This window comes from Chiloscyllium plagiosum, unplaced genomic scaffold (genome assembly GCF_037043375.1).
Source record: "Chiloscyllium plagiosum isolate Xiang-an unplaced genomic scaffold, Cpla_swu_hap1 HiC_scaffold_26, whole genome shotgun sequence".
Classification (NCBI taxonomy): Eukaryota; Metazoa; Chordata; class Chondrichthyes; order Orectolobiformes; family Hemiscylliidae; genus Chiloscyllium; species Chiloscyllium plagiosum.
In genome coordinates, this window is record NW_028270164.1 from 36,373,053 (window position 1) to 36,392,766 (window position 19,714).

Sequence of the window (19,714 nt, forward strand, 5' to 3'; positions counted from 1 at the left end):
CCAAAGATGTGCAGGTCAGGTGAATTGGCCATGCTAAATGGCCCGTAGTGTTAGGCAAGGGGTAAATGTAGGGATATGGGTGGGTTGCGCTTCGGTGGGTCGGTGTGGACTTGTTGGGCCAAAGGGCCTGTTTCCACACTGTAATGTAATCTAAACATGAATCCAAGGTTACGGTTGAGATCATCTTCATGGGTACAGATCGTGGCTATCAGTTTATGCTGGGTGATTCTGCGTTGTTGTGTATCTCAAACGTCTTGGAGGATGCTTATCCGTAGATCGGAGGCTGAATGTCCTTGACCGCTGAAGTGTTCCCCAAATGGGTGGGAACATTCCCATCTGGCGATTATTGTGCTGTGTCCATTCCTCCATTGTCGTAGCATCTGCATGGACTCCCCATGCCTCAGGGCATCCTTGCCTTCAATGTATGAGGTAGACAACATTGGCCAAGTCACATGAGTGTCTGCCGTGTACATGGTGGGTGGTGTTCCCACATGTGATGGTAGTATCCATGTCGATGATCTGACATGTCTTGCAAGTGGTTGCCGTGGCAGGGTTATGTGGTGTTGTGGTTGATGCTGAGAAGTTTGTTGCAACCAATGGTCTGTTTAAGGTTTGATGGTTGTTTGAAGGCAAAAAGTGGAGGGGCGAGATGTTCGTTGTCGATGACATGTTGAAGGCTGCGAAGAACATGGTGTAGTTTCGCTGCTCCAGGGAGTCCTTGATGATGAAGAGGACTCGGTTGTGTCTTGTGTCTGTCTTCTGAGGAGGTTGTTCTGGCTTTTTGCTGTCACATGTCGGAACTGGTGATCAATGAATTGAGCATCATATCCCATTCTTCTGAGGGCACCTTTCAGCATTTTTAGATGTCTGTCGCATTTCTCTTCCTCTCAGCAGATCCTGTGTATATGCAGCGATTGTCTGTAGGGAGAGGCTTCTTTCACATGCTTATGGTGGAAGCTGGGTGAAGCAGCTCTCGGGCAGATTGGACTTAGGTCCTTTGGCCCAGAGGTAGTTCTACAGGATCCTTCTAGAAGGCAAATTTGTGATTCAGACCTGCATTTGTAGACATTTTTAATAAATCTGTTCAGATTTATGATGACACCCATCTGGTGTAGGTGGGATTTAAACTCAGACCACATCACTCAGAGTCAGGGACATTACCACTGCATTACAAGAGCCCTTTGTAGCTCCTTTTTATTCTGGTGCTGTCTTTGTTCCAATTATGGAAGACTAGCACAAGTGAGTAAGCACTCAGCAATTACAGAACTAAATTCATTTATCATAATCCAGCAAAATTATATCTCATGGGTCTGCTTCTGGGATAGAAATTGGATTTAGAAGCAGAATCCTCCAGAATCTGTGCTAAAACAGAATCAATATAAAACTGGCTTCAGTTTAAAGGGATGTACTTAAATTTATCTTCCTAATACCACAGTAATCCAGAAATTCTTGACTATCTTTTATATTGCTGTCTATATCCTTAGGATCATTGCACTTCAATGAGACCTCTTTGGGGAACATATGCCCTTAAATTGGAAAAAAGTGCCAGATGAGAATTACAGACTTGTATGATCTCATGAAATACACTACTTCTGAACATTTTCTCTTTAATATTTTGATTCTCAAGTATTCACAAAAAAATAAAATTCTTTGTTTGAATAACAAAGAAAATTGAAATCATTGGGAATAACCTTTATTCTTTGTACCAAATCACAACTCTCTTCAGACAAAAGAAATTCAAATTAGCTCTGTCAGTGTAATTTAACTTTGCAACTGCAATTATTATTTAGGTTAGTCCTGATACAAAAGGGATGAGCAGGAGTACATTTCAGGCCAACTCAGAATATATCGGATGTGACATTGATTTTGACTGAAGTACTAATATTTGTGAATTTTATTTACAAACAAACCATTGGTTGGAGGGTGTAGATCCCACAATTGAAAACATTAATTCCTTTCTAATTACTTTTTTGTAGATAGAAAGGGGAACTCTCCTATTGGAGTAATGTAAGTTATTAAACATTCAATCGCTGCATAATAAAAAGCAGTGTATTAGTCAGCGGGGCCTCGCCTAACTAATTAATAATGTAGATATCGGAGCAATAACTGGCCAATACACCAGATGAGTATGCTATTTCAATAAATTTCATTATAAGCAACTGCGATATAAAATATTTTCTCACATAAACACAATTTGCATCACAACAAGCATTGTAGCAGCTGAAAATCAAGGAATTGTTAGGGTTTGTCTTAATTCATGAAAATTTGGTTGACTTTAAAAAAAATGCATTGTGTCACAATTAAAATGTCAGTCATTTTTTGTTAACATTGTTTGCTTTTTTTCTCACTCCTTAGTAAATAGAAATTCCACAGAGTTAATTCAGCAAATCATGACGGGTACATCGAAAGACAGCATTATTAGCAGCTGCTTCATGTTATTTGTTTTATGAATGTTGATTAGGCAGACCTTACTATTTACTTGACATCATGATAATTTTTGAACTACAACCAGCAGACTAGTAGTAAATTGTGAGTTAACTGCAAACTGGGATAAAGGTAATGTTTAAATGCATGCAGAACATTCCAATGAGATTAGCTTTCCTACCTCTCTCCTGCAGGAATAATAATACATAAAATAGCACATGAGTTTTACAATATGAATATAATTATTATTACAATAATAAATTTTAGAAATATTCAATGTAGGAAAATTCATTGAACTTACGCAGGTTCGGGCATTTTGAATGTAGTGCTTTAAACTGTAGGAAAGAACAAAATATTTTAAGACCAAGCCAGCTTGTTGCTTCACTATTAATTGTATGATATTTATCTTAAAATAAACCACTGATAAAGGGCATTGAGCTGAAGTGTGAAATTACTTTATACGATTTGGAACCTTCCATTTTAAATAAGGAGTAAATGTCAATGGTGTGTTTGCATCACCGTAACAGGAACAGACTGAAGAGCACGGGTCTCCTTATCAAGTATCTGAGGCTTTTTATGGAACTGGTGCCAGAAATCAGCACCACCATTACAGTAAGTTGAAGCTAAAGTTAAACTTTTGAGTTCTGTTCAATCAATGAGATGGGACTCACAGGAAGAGAATCTCACATCTCAACTGCTAAGTCCCTAAGAATAGAATAGCTTAAATGTCAACAGATAACATTATTCACTTATCCAACCAATTTTATCTTTTGCTAATCAGCAAGCTGTAATTTCATTTTATTTCATGCTTTTGAATTCAGTTCAAGGATCATTTTATTAACTGAACCAGACCAATAAAAGCCAAGTGAATTCTGCTGCATATCCATCTACATTCTGATGCATTCTTCACATCCTCCCCTTATCTATTAAATTTCTCAGTCGAGACTGTGGTGCTGGAAAAGCACAGGAGGTCAGGAAGCATCCGAGGAGCAGGAGAATCAACGTTTTGGGCAAAAGCCCTTCATCAGGAATCAATTATTGCAATAATAAATTTAAGAAATATTCTATTTTTTGAAAATTCATTGTACTTACACAGGTTCTGGCATTTCGAATGCCAAAAACTCCAAACCTGCCTACAAATTCAAAACCTCTAGGTACAGTCTCCTTCCGGATCCTCTGCTCCACACTCACAGCCATGCGCTGGTACCTTATCTCTCTCCAGTCAGCCCTGCCTCAGCTGAGGGACACACTTTCTCAGAACTGCAAAGGACCTCTGCTTCCTGAAGCACACTTGCTACCACAGCCACATATCCTTTATTAAATTTCCCAGCCTATTCTATCATATTCCCTCATGCCAACCTTGCCTGCAAAGGCTATGCACAGTATCTCATCCCCAGCTATCCATCCACCATGTTGTTCAGCCTAAACTTTATACAATCTGATGCCTTTCTCTGATACTCACTACCATCCACAACACAGTCATTGGTCTGGTCTTGTGCTTATTGTGTAAGTGGAGTGCCAAACACCAGAGACAGAAATCATGGATGATCCTCCATAGATTATAAGCTAACAACTATGAGGAAGAAGCATGGGTAAATTGTAAAACCTCAAATTGTCCACCCGAGAGTTTGAGATTTCTAAGTTACTCATGAACAACATTTACTATCAGTGACACACATGAGAAAGAACATTCAGTCATTCATCAATTTAACGTGGAACAAATCACTGTTCCTTGTGTTGCTGGGTCAAAATCCTAGAATTCCTTCCCATGTGGCTGTGTCTTCACCAAATAGGCTGCACAGACCAATGACTGTGTTGTGGACTGCAGTGGTTCAACAAAGAAAGCTCACCACGACCTTCTCAATAATAGATAGGCAATAAGGGCTCGTCTCACCAGTGACACCCACATCGCATGAATTAGTTTATTAAAAAATCACTTTGACCTGATTTCAGTGGCGAATAGTATATGATTGAAATGACTCCACAGAGGCTGGTATCCCGTCAGCCAGTCACCCTTTATTTACGCATGTAAAGTACTTGGCAACGGTCTGGCTTTCTCCGGCTTTCAAAGTGAACAGGACCTCTGACACTCCTTATCTGATAACCAGGGGTCCCTGATCAGATCAGATTGATAGCCCCAATCAGGAAACTCATATTCTGAGATATTCTTTTGTGACCTGATAACAATCATGACAATGATCATTTTAGTAATCCTAAATGACAACATTCTTATCCTGCCATTTTTATTCTTTCATCTCAGCCTTCCATTGTACAGCTGTTGAGAGTGTAATTCCTGGTTAATGATCCTTAAGGGAACAGATCATTCCTGAGAGTGCACCAGAAAAATACCAATGCAGATATTTGCTCTTCACTGAGCCTTACTTGGGTTTTAAGTTAGTGAATCACACTTCATAAATGAACATAGCCAGTGTGCCCTCTCCAAACTCTTTTCTAGCTGAGTACAGAATGATTTGCCAGGATGATTTAACAGCAAGTCCTGGAGTGGGAGTTAAAGTCAGGACCTTCTGGTTTAGAGGCAAGAGCACTATCAACTGAGCTGTGCAGACTCAAAAGGTGTGGTGCTGGAAAAGCACAGCCATTCCGGCAGCTTCCGAGGAGCAGGACAGCCAAATTTTGAGCATAAGCTCTTCATCAGGAATGGGGGGTGTTGCCCAAGGGAGCTGAGAGATAAATGGGAATGGGGTGGGGCTGGGGGGAATATAGCTGGGAATGCGATAGGTAGATGAAGGTAGCAGGTGATGGTGATAGGTCAGAGAGGAGGATGGAGCAGATAGGTGGAAAGGGAGATAGACAGGTAGGACAGTTCAAGAGGGCAGTGCCGAGTTAGCGGGTTGGATCTGGGATAAGCTAGGGGCAGGGGATGTAAGGAAACTGGTGAAATCATCATTGATGCCGTGTGGTTGGAGGGTCCCAAGGTGGAAGATGAGGTGTGGGGTGGCTAGAGTTTGGCGGTGGAGGAAGCCTCTACACTGGGGAGACAGGACACCAACTTGCAGAACGTTCAGACAACATCTCTGGGACATACACACCAATCGGCATCCCATCCTGTGGCTGAACACTTCAACTCCCCCTCCCACTCTGCCAAGGACATGCAAGTCTTTGGTCTCCTTCACTGCTAAATCATAACTACCTGATGTCTGGAGGAAGAACACCTCATCTTCCACCTTGGGACCCTCCAACCAGACTGCATCAATGTTGGTTTCAACTGTTTCCTTATTTCCTCTGCCCCCATCTTATCCCAGATCCAAACCTTTAACTCAGCACCACCTTCTGGAACTGTCCTACTTCTTCTTCTCCCTTCCCACCTATCCACTCCAACCTCCTTTCTGACTATCATCTTCAGCCCTCACCTTCATCTACCTATCATATTCCCAGTTACCTTGCCCCCAGCCCAACCTTCCTCCCATTTAGCTCTCAGCCTTCTTGGGCTTCCAGCCCACCCCCCAATTCCTGATGAAGAGCTTATGCTCAAAACGTCGGCTCTCCTGCTCCTCAGATAATGCCTGATCGGCTGTGCTTTTCCAGCATCACTCTTTTTGACTCTGATCCCCAGCATCTGTACTCCTCACTTTCTCCTGAGATGTGCAGACTCCCAGTTGGGCACAAATGCTATATCTGGAAATCATTGTGGTAAAGAACAATTGTTTAGAGGCAGCACAGTAACAGATCTTTCATACATACACTCTATCTTTGATTTCAGAGAGAATGGAGGAGCCAAACTCAAATATGTGTTCAAATGGTACAAAGAATGGCCAATGTGAGGAACATCAATCCTGAGAATCAAATGAAAGCATGTAGATGGCTATGTCAGTCCAGATTTTATTGACATCTTAGCTGGTGCATTAACAAGTGCGTTAAAACACAAGACTGAATTGTTCTTAAGCAGATTATTACAAGAGAGGTGAAATTGGCCCTTTAAGAGGGATGAGGCATGGAAGTAAGACCTCCTTCTTTGAGTGTGAATCCATGGAAAATAACTGCAGATGGAACCCACAGTAGTGCACTCAGGTCCTGTGAGGACCAGCTGGTGGGAGTATTCACAGTAATCCTGAACCTTACTAAGATCTGAAGTTCCCACTTGCTTCATGAAGACCACCTTCATCCCAGTGCCAAAGAAAAGTCATGCAGCATGCCTCACTGACTGCCACCTGGTTCCTCTGACCTCCATAATTATGAAGAGCTTCGAGAAATTAATCAAGGCTCACACCAACTCTAGCCTACCAGATTGTCTTGATCCTTTACAATTCACCTACCGATGCAACATCTCTCTGGCCCTATACTCACACTTGGAACATCTGGATAACAAGGATATCTATGTCAGGCTCCTATTTATTGACTGCAGTTCTGCCTTCAACACCATAATTCCAAACAAACTGATCTCTAGACTCCAAGATCTAGGTCTCCTCTCCCCAACTGTAACTGGATCCTGACTTCCTGACCAACAGCAGTCAGTAAGATTGGGCAACAACACCTTCTTCAGGTTCATCCTCAACACCAGATGTCTCACAAGGCTGCATACTCAGTCTCTTGATATACGCTTTATAGAATCACACTGTGTGGCCAAATTCCACCCCAATTCCCCATTTATAAGTTTTCTGACAACACCACTGTCGTAGGGCAGATCTTAAACAATGATGATATGGAATACAGGAAAGAGATTGAGTGCTTAGAGGCATGGTGTAAAGACAATAATCTCTCCATCAACATCGCCAAAATGAAGGAGCTGGTCATTGACTTATGGAAGCAGAGTAGAGGGCACATCACTGTCTGTATCAATGGTGCTGAGGTGGAGATAGTTGAGAGCATCAAGTTCCTGGGAGTGATGATCACCATCAATCTGTCCTGCTCCACCCATGTCAATGCGACAGACAAGTTTGCACAACAATGTCTCTTCTTCCCCAGGAGGGTAAGGAAATTCAGCATGTCCGCAAAGATGCTTACAATATTTTATAGATGCACCATAGAAAGCATCCTATCTGGATATTTCACAGCATAGTATGGTAACTGTTCTTCCCAAAGATTGCAAGGAACTACAGAGAGTCATGAACACAGCCCAGTCCATCACACAAACCAGCCTCCCATCACTGATACCATCTATACTTCCCACTGCCTCGGGAAAGCAATCAACATAATCAAAGACCCTTCCTACCTCAGTTATATGCTCTTCCACCCTCTATCATTGGGCAAAACGTATAAAAGTTTGATTCAAAGTGCAAATAGTTTCAAGAACAGCTTCTTCCCTGCTGTTATCAGACTTTTGAACGGACCTCTCAAATGTTAATTCTGATCTCTCTCTCTCTTTATCTATGCATCTTCTTTGTGACTGTAAATCTGCACTGTGTTCAAGGTTACTGTTGATGAGTATCTCAGCCATCAGCCTGAATACTGACGTACAGAGGTATTGCCCACTAAAGGTTGGGATTGTCAATGTCTTCTGCTTTCTCATTGAAATATACCTGGGGAGTGAGAGAAAACAGGAGAGAGAAGGAACAGAAACAGAAGTTGCTGGAAAAGCTCAACAAGTCTGGCAGGAGATGTGAAGAGAAATTAGATTTAACGTTTCAAGTCAGTGAACCTATCCCCAGAGAGAAGGAAAATGGAAAGAGGGTAGATCGGGAAAAGAACCACTATATAAAAAAAGGAATGTCAGCCTTTATAACTAAAGGACTAAAATATAAAAGAGAGGAACTGCTGTTTCCTCCATCATAAGGTCACCAGTGGGAATGTTTGCTCATGATTGCACAATGTTCAGCACCAGGACTCCTCAGATACTGAAGCAGTCCATGTTCAAATGCAACAAAGTCTAGCCAATATCCAGGCTTAGGCTGACAAGTACCATGTGACATTCACGCCACATGGTAGGCTATGACCATCTCCAATAACAAACAATTTATTGTTACCATCACTGAATCCCCTACTATCAACATCCTGGGGGTTACCATTGACCAGAAACTCAACTGGACTCACCACATAAACACAGGGGTGACAACAGCAGGTCAGACGCTAGAAATACAGTAGCAAGTAACTCACCTCAGACTCCTCAAAGCTTGTTCACCATCTACAAGGCAGAAGTCAGGATAGTGATTGAATATTCTCCACTTGCCTGCTTGGGTGCAGCTCCAACACACTCAAGAAGCTTGACAATATCCAGGACACAGCAACCTATTTGACTGGCACCATATCCAGAAGTCTCCATCACTGATGCTCATTGGCAGCAGTATGTACTATCTATAAAATACACTGTAGAATATTCACCAAAGATCCTTGGATAGCACCTTCCAAAGCCATGACCACTTCCATTTAAGGACAAATACAGCAGATGCATAAGAATATCACCACCTGCAAGTTCCTTTCCAAGCTACTCATCATTCTAACTTGGAGATATGTCACTGTTCCTTCACTGTTGCTGCATCAAAATCCTAGAACTCCCTTCCTAAGGGCATTGTGGATCAAACTACAGCATGTAGATTGCACTGGCTCAAGAAGGCAGCTCACCACCACCTTCTCAAGGGCAACTAGTGACAGACACTAAATGCTGTCCAGCCCACATCCAATGAATGAATAAAAAAAGCTTGAAAAGTCCTGGCGAGATCATATCTCAGGTGCCATGTACTGGGTTTGGGAACGGTGCCTCACCAGTGGATATATTGGACTTGAGAGGACGGCAGCACAGATTCACCAGAATGTTGCTAGGATACCAAGGTTAAATTGATAGTTGGGATTATATAAATTAAAACTGGATTTTCCAAAATATGGAAGATTTAGGGACAATTTCAATGAGCTACTTTAGATTTTTGAAATGTATTGATAAAGTACATAGAGAAAACATTTTTCTCTTGTTAAATGTCAACAAGACAAGGGTATTATCTTAAAATCATTGCCAGGCTGATTAAGAAAAGATATTAGGCATGTAAAATTTTGGAGATGGGTGGAAATCCCCCATAAAACTCAGTAGGTGCAAGCACAATAAAACATTTTAAATTTGAATTTCATAGATTTTTTGCAAGGATATAATATAATATAGAACTGATGTGAGAGAGGAGTTTAGTTCCAGATTAACCATGACCTCATTTAATGATCAAGCAGGCTTGAGGAGATGATTGATCTGCTGTCAATTCCAAGGGAAGAGAAAATTAACAAGACAAAAATACTAACAAGAGAAAGCAAAATGGTTGAAAGTCAGATGAGAGCAAAAGTAATAAATGTAATGTTTTAGAGCAAAAAAGGAGAAACTAGAGAGTATGAGCAAACAAAGAGTTACAGAGGAACCTTGATTATCCAAATGAGATGGGCAGGCACTATTTCGTTTAGATAATTGATTATTCGATTAATTGATTTCCTCTGGGGCTCAGGGATTTCTGTGAAGTCTGCTTCCCATTCAGGAGACTAGCCAGCAGCATGCCTTGCGCGAGTCCCGGCCTGCCCCCAAACCCGTCCACACCCACTCCGCCCCTGCCCCCACCCGCCCCCAACCCCATCTGTCCCTGCTCTCCCCCCAACCCCGTCCGCTTCCACCCCACCCCCGTCCGCCACCCAACCCCGTCCACCCTGTCCCCCCCAATCCCGTCCAACACTGACACTGTCCACCTCCACCCTGCCTCCTACCCACCCCCATCCCCACCCACTGCACAACCCTCATCCGTGCTCCCATGCCCCCCCCTCCCCGGCTGACCCGCTCCCACCCCCAACTGTCCACCACCCCCTGTCCCCCCACCCTGGGCACCCAGACTGTACACCAACAGTAAGACCGCTGCTGCCTTTGTGGGATAAGTCTCCAAAATAGGAGACACACACACCTTTTTACTGCAATGTTTTGAGAGGTTTTACCTCTGCCCCGTACAGGACATTGTTGGAGAGATTATCTGGGGAAGAGAGGGTTTAGGGTTCACCCCTGTGTAGAACTCCAGAGAAAGTGTGTGAGGAGAGAGAGAGAGAGGGTGGGCAGTCAGTCATTTGGAGACAGTGCTTGGACTGTCCAGGACTGTTCTAGGCAGCATTTCAGTGAGCCAAGTTCATTTTTAATCATTGTACCTGTAAACAAAAGATGTGATCAGGGTTGAAACAGCTCTTTAACGTAATGTTTTTATCGGCTAGTGAGATCTCCTTCGGATAATCCAAAATTCAGATAATTGATATTCGGATAATTGAGGTTTCTCTGTTTCGACAAGATAAATCTAAGCTTATTTTCTGCATGAGTGATATCAAAGGTAATCCACTCATTGATATGTGTTGTTTTAGTTAAAGTGTAACAAATTTCTAAAAATAATTACGAATGTCAAATCAAAATTTTGGAACAGTGGCCTAATGCAAAGCTCAATTAAAATAATCTATAATCCATATATGAATTACTAATAATGCTTATTAAAATGACCTTCAAGCAAGTAAATCATTGATGCGTCAACCTGAAATTCCACATATTGTATGCATGCAGAATGGGACTCCGTAATTAGACTCACAAAAATATCACAGCTTAACATCATAATGTAACTTAATACACAACTTAAGCTGGTTTAGAGATATTCATAACACAACTGTGTGGGAAACATTAGTGGTGATATTGTACAGAACTGTGTTTCAATTTTGAAGTGCCAGTATTCAGATCAATTTGGTTCTCAAGTTCAATTGCATGGCAGTCTCATTGTGCAAGTATTGGCAATGTTGCAATGATGGAGAGATGACTATTACTGCCAACTGTGTCTTACTCTTTGACCAGTTAAAGTTTGATCTCCCCTCACAGACATCCAAATGCTAAATTTTGGTCAAGCATCTGTAAAGTGGTAATGAATATTCAGGTTATTTTCGAACACAAGAAATTTAAACATTTTTCAGTTATCAGAGTATTAGAACATTTAGAGAAATCAGACACATGACTGCCAGAGAAAATACTTTGCTGAGAAAGTTCAGCTTGTCAAACAACTCAACAAGGCTTCTTGACAACCCATCCCAAATCTCAAGCACCTAGAAAGACAAGGGTAGCAGCCAGACTGGAACACCGTGGCTTCCACTATTACTCTCATGTTAAATTGCATTCTAACTTCAACATCTATCATCCTTTACTCATTTGTTCAAGGTCAAAATCTTTAAACTCCCTGTCTAATAACAATATGGGAATGTTTTCACCAAATAGTCCATTGCAGTTCAAGGAAGTGGCTCGCCATCACTCTCTGAAGGACAAATACCCTGGGAATAGGATTCAAATCCCACTGCAGCAGGTGGTGAAATATAAATGTGATTAGTAAATTTAGAATCATAGAGCTAACCTCAATAATGGTGACAGTAAATCTATCAGCAACTGTTGTAAAAACCTAATCTATGTCACTAATGTCCTTGGTAGGAAAGGAAATCTGTCATTCTTACCTGGTCTGGCCTACGTGTGACTCCTGACCCACAGCAATGTGCTTGGCGCTTAACTACCTCTAGCATGGCAAAGCAAGCCCTTCAGCAAAACGGTAATTAGAAATGAGCAACAAATATTAACTTTGCCAGTGCTGTCCATATAGCGCAGAAGAATTTTTTTAAAAAAAAGGATGAGAAGCAAGTCCCAGCCAGCAATGTTCACATCCTGTGAATGAATAGCTCAAGCTAAGAATTCATAGAATGTTCATAGAATCCCTACAGTATGGAAGCAGGCCATTCGGCCCATCGAGTCCATACTGACTCTCCGAAGAGCATCCCACCCAAACTCATTCTATCCCTATAACTCTGCATTTCCCATGAATTCTTCAACTTGAAATCTCATTTTGAACCACAATTGTTTGCCAGATATAAAAGTAAATGATGCAACTTATAAATCTTGTTCAAACTGGGTGGAGACCAATACATTATACCGTTCTGCAGATGTTGTCATCTTTGTTAAAGGAGCAGTCATGTCTGAACTGGACTCAAATTCCAGTTGTTCACAACAAAATAAAATTAGTCAAACTGATATTAGACAGTGTCAAACAGTAACACAAGGGAGTGGACACAATGAAAGAGATAAGGAAAATCCCATTGCGGAGCCATCTCCAGCTATCACAGGCAATTGCAAGTATGATGGGGCATGGAAACATTTACAGTTGAAAAACTCTTAGCAAGTGTTTACATTTTTATTAATATACTCTTCATTTTGAATTCTCCACTTGAAGGCAGATTATTCACCAAACCATTGTAAAATAATGTGATATTTTTCTAAAAGTAGAGTGAGGATACAGATCCTAAATCTGTCAGGGATTAATTGTGTGTGCTGTTGGTTTTAATCTGATTCACACAATAGCCATATAGACAACACAGGAGAAAGTGAGGACTGCAGATGCTGGAGATCAGAGCTGAAAATGTGTTGCTGGAAAAGCGCAGCAGGTCAGGCAGCATCCAAGGAGCAGGAGAATCAACGTTTCGGGCAGGAACCCTTCTTCAGGAATCCTGAAGAAGGACTCATGCCCGAAATGTCGATTCTCCTGCTCCTTGGATGCTGCCTGACCTGCTGCGCTTTTCCAGCAACACATTTTCAGATATAGACAACACAGCCAAGTGGCTCCATTTATTAATACAACTAACTTCTCACACTAATATTTAAATATAATTGGATGATACTTAAATATCTGGAAAACAATATCAGGCAGGATACCACTCCTGTGGTATTTTAACCAAAAAATGTTTTGTAATTCCCTCCATATTCAAATAAAAGTCGAAACTTTAGGTTGCATTTTCAATAGTTCTGCAGTTTGTTTTGTTCCAGTCAGGGAATTTTAGTAGAAAGGCTTTCATCCAATGTTACTGCTTTGAATAGAAAAGAAGGAAATTAGCAAAAATACTTGGTGGTTTGAATTGCTATTTCCAAAATATCCAATACAATATTTTTCTGGATTTTTCAATAACTTAATATCATTATACTCATAAGGTTCAGAATAAAGCACCTTTTAGAAAAGATTAGCTTCCTCGTTTCATTCCTTGATTCTCCTGAACTTTTTCATTTGTTCATAGAATCTGAGTGTATTCTGAGATTTTGGCCCATCATATTTGGGTTCTTGGGATTAATCCATACAATTGTTAAATAATCATAGTTTACAATGATGATTAAGATTTCAAAAGTGGATGCTGTAATCAAGGTTAGAAGTGCCATTTGTCAACTACTTGCCAACTTGGAAGAAAAGTTTCAGAATGGTGTTAAAGGAGTATTTGAGAAGAGGAGGATGTAAGTATGAACTGTAAGGAAGGGACAACAAAAGGTCTAAGGACAAAGTGTTATGTTCATGTCATATGTTTTCGAGCATATGGAGATGTTAGACAGTTTTCACTGCAAACTAAAACAACAGCACGGGATATGGATAACTTGCGTTGAACGAAGATTCATATCAAGGTGAGGTGACTTTTTGTGATTTTGTACAAAGGATTATCATATGTCTGCTCATGCTTTGTGAAATTCCTCAAAAATGTAAATGACCATTGGTGGGGTGTTATCCCTTGAATAGACACACCAATATGAAAACCATCTGTGGGATTCATTCCTTCAACTATTTATGCGCTTACCCAAAACTCAAAATACGTGGATCGTTTACTTACTGTCTCTCAGCTCAAATCTTAACACTAAGCCCTATTAGGAAACAAATCAAGTTGTCCGCAGATGTGATAGATCACATCATACACCTCCATTGCTCAGCACTGGCCTCTAACGTTAAATCATTCTGAATGAACAACAGAAGTATTAATCACGTGACTGAAACTGACCACAGGTCAATCTATAAACCAAGAATGAGAAAGAAATGCATCAAGAGAACAAGTGTAAATGCTCCTCCTACAAGAAGAATTTTCACATGTCCACATCAAGTTAACCCCAGCCATGCAAGGGAGACAAACTTACTTTCGCCTGTCAAGATTTGCCTCTGTAGAAACCTGACCACAAAGTCATCTGGAAGTTTAGAGTCTTCCAATTTCCATTTTTTTTAACAAAGAACTGTGAGAAAGAAAATATCTGTGGCATATGGCTTAATTCTTGCATTCTTTTAATAATCTATTTGTGTGCATTGTTCCTTAGAATCTACCTTTACTTGTATTTGTGCCTGTGTTCATCAGGAAATGAGAGAGGTTCACAGATATTATATTCCTGGGTGTTGTGTGAGTAAACATCTTTTTTTCTTCTGATTTAACTTTACCAAAGATCCTGCCTCACAGTTATTACCAAAAACCACAACATTCAAAAATCCCCTTAATGCACCTTTTGTAGCAACAACTGCCAACTGAGAAGCAAAAGACAAAGTAATCCACTGTGTCTCTTACTATCCATAACAGAGGCAAAATTACATCCTCAGTACCATTTGTTTCACCAGAAAGTGAGGATTAACTGCTCAGATTGGGAAAGGAGGGGAAAAACAGAATGAGTATGAACTGGAGGGTTAAAGAAATGGGAATGATTCTAAACTGAGGAGGAAAAGGAAGTGCCACAATGGATTAGGAAAAAAGCTGGTGAAAGAACACAGACTTTCAATTTTTACACTTTGATCAGATCTTTTTTATCCTGCTGGAAAGCAATTGTTCCTGGCTACTGTCACCTCAAATTAATAGCTGTCTGGGGAAAACAATCATGTCCAGAATTCCGATGTGCCTTGGAAGCTGTAACTTGGAGAAGCATGCAGTTAAACCTTAATCCCTGTCTGCTAGTTTTATATCATACTTGACACATAGCTGCAATCAATATAACTCGGTCTTTCGATATATTGTAAACATTTTTTTGAAACATAACCATCTTAGGTTCGTATGTATACATGACCATACAAAGGCAATAAGCTGCTTAAACAAATATCCTTGAGCTTAAAAACAGTTTATCACTTGATATCACAATTAAATGTTTATTATTCTCAATCTTTGTCATTTCGGAGTGCTATTAGAGAAACCTTACCTCCTTGCAGATTGGAAATGAAATGTATTGCTGGGTGACAAGGGAAGAAGCAGAAGAATAGGAGGAGGCAGGAGTATTTGATCCTTTTAAGCTTTCAAAGCTGCATTCAACTGGTCAATAAAAATAGCCCTATCCGCGTTTTCATTTATCCTTTCTGCCAAACGACATGAAAACTGTGGAATTTCTTATTCATTTGACCGGACAGGCACGTCTGTTGAGAAACATCAATCATGTTATTTTGGAGGCAGATCTGACAAACATTTGCTGTCTGGGTTTGTGTTGTCAAGCACACTATCCCTGCTTACATAGAAATCTGATCACTGGTGACACCAGTCTTTATATTTAAATGAACATTGAAGCCAGTTTCAGCATAACAAAAGAGGTACCACACCATACCAGATAAGTCAAACAGTCAAAAAGCTGACAGTTCAGCCAATATCCAGTTACGGGCAATTCTAATAATTTATCAGCCAAAGTCTTCATGAGTTAATTGTAATTTTGTCCTTAGTTTGGTGCTGTGACACTTGCACTGCATATATACTGCATAATAAAGTGTGTGGTTCTGGAAAAGCACAGCAGGTCAGGCAGCATCCGAGGAGCAGGAAAATCAACGTTTCGGGCAAAATCCCTTCATCAGTAATTCATTAGTACTCACTTTTACCTACTGCATAATTAAGTCTAATGTAACGCTGCAATATCAATGTAAGGCATTCATATGGCTCATAGCAGTCTAAGAAGAGGTTAGCTAGCTCAGTTAGCTTGATTGATAGAATGTGTTTTAAAATCATAACCACAGCATGGGTTCAATTCTCAGCCTGGTTGAGGTGGACTTCAAGGAGAAAGTGAGGACTGCAGATGCTGGAGATCAGAGCTGAAAATGTGTTGCTGGAAAAGCACAGCAGGTCAGGCAGCATCCAAGGAACAGGAGAATCGACGTTTCGGGCTTATGCCCGACGTTTCCTGAAGAAGGGCTTATGCCCGAAATGTCGATTCTCCTGTTCCTTGGATGCTGCCTGACCTGCTGCGCTTTTCCAGCAACACATTTTCAGCTAAGGTGGACTTCAGTAAGGTGTTCGACAAGGTTCCTCATGGTAGACTGGTAGACTTCTTCACCATAGCCCTCAAAGTGGCCGGTAAGACGGATAAAGCTGCCAGGAAAATGGCTCACGATGTGGTGTGTGTTTGTCTTCAATAAAGTGTTTTATCTGATGTAGCTATGCTTATGTTATCTTCTGAAATATTTTAAAAATTTGTTGGTTTTTATTGCATTAAGAATATAATAGACATTTGTTAGAATTAACTATTATGTTCAGACATTATATTCCTCAGACGTACAAGTATCTGAACTAATAATAACTTAATAGGTTACAACAGAGGATTACATTTCCAACAAAATGCCATGTGTCAATTGGTCAGAAGTAAGAAGGGATATAAAACTTCATACCCTCAGGCCAAATGCTATAATAGTTATGATATATGAGCATGTCTCTTACACACACATTAATACGCTGACCATGGAACATAACACAGCATCCTTTGTTTTTTCAAAGATTATTGTGAAGGAGGATATGGAAGATAGATAATGTGGGGAAATAAGTAACAACACCTTGAAAAGTGTTCATATTACAGAGGAGGCTGTGCTTTCTTAAAGTGCATAAAAATGGATAAATCCCCAGAACCTGATTAGGTGTACTCTAGAACTCTGTGGGAAGCAAGGGAAGTGATTGCTGGGCTCCTTGCTGAGATATTTATACCAGCAATAGCCACAAGTGAGGTGTCAGAAAACTGGAGGTTGGCAAATGTGGTGCCATATTTAAGAAAGGTGGTAAGGAAAAGCCAGGGAACTATAGAAAGTGAGCCTGATATCAGTGGTGGGCAAGTTGTTGGAGGGAATCCTGAGGGACAGGATTTACATGTATTTGGAAAGCCAAAGACTGATTATGGATAGTCAACATCGTTTTGTGCGTGGGAAATCATGTCTTATTAACTTGATTGAGTTTTTTGAAGAAGTAATAAAGAGGATTGATGAGGGCATAAAGGTGGACATGATCTGTATGGACTTCAGTAAGGTGTTCAACAAGGTTCCTCATGGTAGACTGGTTAGCAAGGTTAGATCACATGGAATACAGGGAGAACTAGCCATTTGGATACAAAACTGGCTCAGTGGTAAAGACAGAGTGTGGTGGTGGAGGGTTGCTCTTCAGACTGGAGGCCTGTGACCAGCGGTACACTGCAAGATCAGGTGCTGGGTCCACTTCTTTTTGTCATTTATATAAATGATTTGAATATGAACATAAGAGCTACAGTTAGTAAATTTGCAGATTACACCAAAATTGGAGATCTAGTAGACAGTGGAGCAGGTTACCTCAGAGTACAATGGGATCTTGATCAGATGAGCCAAAGGGCCGCGGAGTGGCAGATGGAGTTTAATTTAGATAAATGTGAGGTGCTGCATATTGGAAAGGCAAAATAGGACTGGACTTATACACATAATGGTAAGGTCTTGGGGAGTGTTGCTGAACAAAGAGACCTTGGAGTGCAGGTTCCTAGTACCTTGAAAGTGGAATCTGAAGTGGACAGGATAGTGAAGAAGGTGTTTGGTATGCTTGCCTTTATTAGTCAGTGCATTGAATATAGGAGTTGAGAAGTCAGGTTGTGTCTGGATAGGATATTGGTTAGGCCACATTTGGAATACTGCATTCAATTGTGCTCTCCCTGCTTTGGAAGGATGATGTTAAACTTGAAAGAGTTCAGAAAAAAATTACAAGGATGTTGCCAGTTTTGGAGGGTTTGAGCTCTGGGGACAGGCTGAATAGGCTAGGGCTGTTTTCTTTGGAGAATCAGAAACTGAGGGATGACCTTATAGCAGTTTATAAAATCATAGGGTGAATAGACAAGATCTTTTTCCTGTGGTGGGGGAGTCTAATTCTAGAGGACATAAATTTAAGGTGAGAGGGGAAAGATTTAAAAAGGGACCTAAGGCAAAAATGTTTCATGCAGAGGGTGGTGCATGTATGGAATGAGCTGCCAGATGAAGTGGTGGAGGCTGGTACAATTACAACATTTAAAAGGCATCAGGATGGGTATATGAATAGGAAGGGTTTAGAGGGATGTGGGCCAAATGCTGGCAAATGGGACTAGATTTATTTAGGATATCTGGTCGGCATGGACGAGTTGGTCCGAAGGATTTGTTTCAATGCTGTATAAATCTATGACTCTATAAGCATTGATCCCAAATAGATATACATATGGTGTCAATTTAATAATTTTACAAACAGGCAAAACACATTTTGCAAAATTACCTTTTAATATTTCAATATAATGCTTGGAGATTTGACAACTTATCCTGATTTGGTATTATATGCCCATTTGCAGAGATATGCATTATTTTTTGTTGCAAGTGTTTGACATCTTTGTCCTGGGTCTGAGTTGCTCTCCTTCTGTGTCTGTCTTGGTGCATGGGTGTTACCCCTGAGAAGTTGTTCATATCATTGGGATTTGGAAAACAGGAAATTACAACAGTAGGAGAGGAATCAGTTTCATGTCATTGGACAAACAAGATGCCCAGGCTAATGTGAGGATGTGATTGGCAATAAGAAAATAGACTGAGGACAATGTGAATTATTGTAAAAACCCAGCTGGTTCACTGATGCCCCTTAGGGAAAGAAATCTGCCATCCTTATCCAAACTGGCTTACATGTGACTCCAGACCCAGAGCAGCGAAATTGACTCTTAACTACCATCTGAAATAAACAGTTCTGACACTTGGTTATAAGAAGTCACCATGAAGATGAAGCAAGGGGAAGAAACTGAACGGAGCACATAGCATCAGCTGACACATTGAGAATGATCCTTCCACACGTATACCCAATCTAGTCTAGGTAGGCCTGCTCTCTATCATCTCAGTCTGCACAGGGAATGGGCGAACAATAAGAGGGGGAAACCACATCGACTTCATATTCAGGAATGACCATTGCACAGTGTTTGTTCCAGAGAAAATCACCCTCTGCATAGTATCCATCAAACACTTCCAGGACATGGACAGCACAGGATTAGTAATGCTTCCTCTGTAATGTCCCTATTGAACACTGTTGGACCAGGTTCAGCACAGGGTAAGGTAGAGAGCCAAATATAGCACAGTCAGAGGTCAGTCCTGAGGGAGTGCTGCACTGTCGAAAGGTTTGTATCGAGGGAGTGCTTCATCGTCAAAGCACTGAAAGATTGTTGCACTGGGTTTGTCATTCAATAACACCACACAATCATCATCACTGGAGCCTTCTTCTTCACTGTTTATGCACTGTTGATGTGTGTACATTGGTCTGAGCTAGCCTCACTCCATTTGCAATGCAACACATTGTCAGTGAATACTTTGTGTGATCTAGGTTAGTTGTAAAATCT

At 40.8% G+C, this 19,714-nt stretch overlaps 1 long non-coding RNA gene across 1 annotated transcript in view; it reads right to left on the reverse strand.

The window, feature by feature from the left end:
- Nucleotides 1-1,434: 1,434 nt before the first annotated feature.
- LOC148145133 (uncharacterized) overlaps nucleotides 1,435-19,714 on the reverse strand; it is a 163,652-nt gene continuing 145,372 nt past the window's right edge. Inside the window, exons 3-5 of the long non-coding RNA XR_015750945.1 lie at nucleotides 15,317-15,527; nucleotides 2,726-2,759; nucleotides 1,435-2,612 (exon numbers count right to left, since the gene is read on the reverse strand). This is a non-coding gene — a long non-coding RNA (uncharacterized LOC148145133). The remainder of the gene's footprint in view (nucleotides 2,613-2,725; nucleotides 2,760-15,316; nucleotides 15,528-19,714) is intronic.